Source organism: Lactuca virosa, chromosome 1, assembly GCF_052849685.1.
Source record: "Lactuca virosa cultivar CGN04683 chromosome 1, Lactuca_virosa_CGN04683_v6, whole genome shotgun sequence".
In the NCBI taxonomy this organism is placed as follows: Eukaryota; Viridiplantae; Streptophyta; class Magnoliopsida; order Asterales; family Asteraceae; genus Lactuca; species Lactuca virosa.
The window spans coordinates 186962941-186966458 of NC_136426.1; the positions used below are offsets into that span (position 1 = coordinate 186962941).

The following is a 3518-nucleotide window of genomic DNA, read 5'->3' on the forward strand; positions in this document are numbered from 1 at the left end:
TGCACTTCAAGATTATTGAGGGAGGCTTGTTGATTTTTTATTAAAGCCTGCTGTTCTACCATCATTGCGTGATGATTCTTTATCAAAGTTCTTTGGTCATCAATAGCAGAATCAGTAGCCTCGTGTCTCTTTTCTGAAGCTTCCATAAACTTAACTAACATGGTCTCTAGATCGGGTTTTTTCTCAGCTAGTGGTAGCTCTCTTTGGTAGAAGCCCCGGCAAGTTTGCCTAAATTTCTCTTCTTTTTGCTTCTTGTATTCTTCGTAAGGCAGCCACTCCTTCTTTGGTTTTCTCCATTCTTCATCATACTTGTCCCCACTCGAGTAGCATACTTGGGATTTCTTGTTTCCATATTCATCCATATTGCAATCCTTTGTCAAGTGTGGGCCACTACATCTTTCGCAACCAACTCGAATTGCATGAATTGATTGGTCCATTTGAGTCAATCTCCTATCCATAGTGCTAAGCATTTCCATTACAACAGCCATCTCTTTAGTCTGTGTACCTCCACCGCCTTTTATTCCATCACGCCCTGGGTTGTGATACTCACGAGAGTGCCTTGAAAACTCTTCAATCAGCTCCTTGGCCTGATTTGGGTTCTTCTTTGTTAGTGGTCCTTGCGAATCAAGGAGTTGTCTAGTCATGACATTCACCCCATCATAAAATATTAACATTTCTTGCTGAATATTGAGGTCATGTTAAGGACAATTCCTTAACAACCCCTTGTAGCGTTCCCAGGCCTCGTACAATGACTCCCCCAGATTTTGCTCAAAGTTGGCAATTGCCTTCTTGAGTTTAGAGATTTTGGAGGGTGGGCAAAACTGATCTAGAAATATCTCATGCAACTGGGCCCATGTGGTGATTGTACCAGGTGGGAGTGCCTTCAACCAGTCTTTTGCTGCTCCCTTGAAAGTGACTGGTAGCATCCTTAGTAAAGCTGTCTCCCTTGGGATATTGGGAGTATTAAAATAATCCGCAATATCGTTCACCTCGTCTAAATGTTTGAAAGCATCCTCGTGATCCTTCCCGTAGAATGGGATATCCTTAAGTGCAGTAAGGATATGTCCCTTCAACTCGAATGTGGCATTGGCAGGAATCGTAGGATGTACTAAACCCGGCCCCACATCATCTCGAATGCGCTTTTTGTAGTCCTCCATGGCCATCTCATCTATATTTGCCATCTCGTTCTCCGGCTCGTTCTCGGGTTCACTTGTATAAAGGCCAAATTCTGTGTCGGATTCGTATTCTAATTCGTGTGGAATATGAATTGGACCAAGTTCTTCAACTCTGCCTTTATCCTTTGGGGTTGAACTTGACTCTCCTGTCTTCTTTCCCGACTTCCTTGAAAAGGCTGATTTTAGTTCTTGCAATGGCGTCTTCTTTGGCGTGTGATCTTCCTTCGCGTTCTTATTCTTATTTTTGTGAAGGGCTGACTCCGGATCTTCAAGTGGTGGCACCAAAGGTGTGTTAGAGCCTCTGGTCATGAACTCCTGCAAACTAAACAAAATAACAACGTAAAAACGAACTAAAATAGAAAAATAAACTAAAAACTAAAGAAAACTAAAAATTACAGTTCTCACTTCGTGAATATGTAAGATTCACGCCGTGAGTCCTGTAACAGATAAAAAAAAATTCAAACCTTGCTGGAAAATTAACTTTTTGCAGCTTTTATCCCACAAAAAGGATCGATTAACCCAAGCAAATAAATAAATAATAAACTAAGCCGTTCCCCGGCAACGGCGCCAAAAACTTGATGTGCACGGAAGTACCCACTAATTTTAATATTTATAACCTAACAAACTTAGACTAACTATGCACTTATAGGCAGTGTACCTAGTCAGATTACGGAATAGCTTAGGTAAGTCGGGTGTCGATCACAGGGAACGGTGTTTTTAATTAATCTATTTACCACTAAATTAATCTAATTATTAACAAGCTAAAAGGGTTTTTATCTAATTTTGCAAGTTTAGATGAACTTAATTCTTTAACAAAAACTTAATCAATAAACAAAACACTTCTGTTAGTTCGAATCCGCTTTCGCTCAATGGTTATACATTAGTTAGGACTATTACTGTTGGTTACCAATTAAAGAAGTATTAGCAATTTAGTCCTAAATATACTAATTATTAATCAATTTATGTAAATCTATGTATGGTCACACAATAGTTAACACATAATCAATTATTAAATAAGATTGGAGCCATAAAAGATTGATTAATCAAAACACAATTACAGTCATAATATGAGTTCTCTAACACAGCTTAATTCAATGATTCAATTACTTATCTAAGATTGGTTTGATCTTAGCTCTAATAAACTAGTGTTCACTAAATTATTAGGTATTCAAATTCATGCAGATTTGTGTTCACTAACTACACAGGACAAGAATTTAAAGCAATCAAATCATTAACTAAAGCATGCTAGGTAAAATCAATCAACACAAGCATATCACCAACAAGTAAAGTCAAATCTAATGCATTAAAACCATGAGTTCCAGCTTCATCTAGCTAACAGAAGCAGCTAGATTTAGCTGGACATACTAACATCTAAACAAACAAAAACTATGATCAAAGACATGTTTGAGTGTACCAATCTTTTAAATCAAATTATGAACTTCTTCTTCCTTGGTGTTAAAACCAACTTCCAGGTCTTCTTTTTCTCTGAATTTTGTCTCCAGGAACCCTTCTAAGTCAGCCAAAAAGTCCTCAAAGTCGTAGGGATCAAGGATATATATAATATTGAATTTCTCCTAATTCACCTCGTGAATATTTCAGATTCACCTCGTGAATACGTAAATATCCGTATACAACACGGATTCCTGATCCGCGATGTTTATCTTCCAAAAGCCATACTCACCTCGTGAATATTATAATATTCACCTCGTGAATGCGCCTTTTTCTGATTTTCTTGTCTTTCAAGCCTTCAACCCCCAAAGTTTCATTCTTTAACGCTTTTAGTCCCTTTTCTTCAAAATGTCTTCTTTTTGGCTGCAAAATATAATTTAACCTTATAAGTAGCATTATTCTATGCAAATGACCAAAATATATATAAAAATGTACTTAAATATTGCCTAAAAATATATATAAATATGGCAATATCAAGTATACACATAAGTTGATTATTAACAAGGAATGCATTCAGACCAAGTTAGTAAGAGAGATCAAACTTAGTGATTAAGTCAAGAATGACTTGCTCCGAAGGGAGATAATATTCAGTTATATTCAAGTGAAATTTGAGAGTAAGAATGAGATGAGAGTAATAACAAAAGATATGAGATTCAAGATGCGTAGTGTTATCTGATATATTGAATAAGAAAGATTGAGCTCTATATATAGAGACTCAAATATTACATTTGTTCAACTATCTAAGCATAGTCATGCAAGGCATACTGGACAAAAGAGAGTTAACTAACAAAAGTAGATAAAGAGTTAAACCAAGAAAGCTAGATAGTGAACTGCTGATGATGATGACTTCGGATGGGGTTGCTGAACAGAGTCGACTGCAGATCTTGGAAGGCT

At 36.8% G+C, this 3518-nt stretch overlaps 1 non-coding gene across 1 annotated transcript; it reads left to right on the forward strand.

Annotated features, from left to right (window-relative positions):
* The first annotated feature begins 690 nt into the window (after positions 1-690).
* On the forward strand, positions 691-797 carry LOC145151791 (small nucleolar RNA R71). Its single transcript, XR_013732346.1, has one exon. It is a non-coding gene; the product is annotated as a small nucleolar RNA R71 (small nucleolar RNA).
* Positions 798-3518: the final 2721 nt, after the last annotated feature.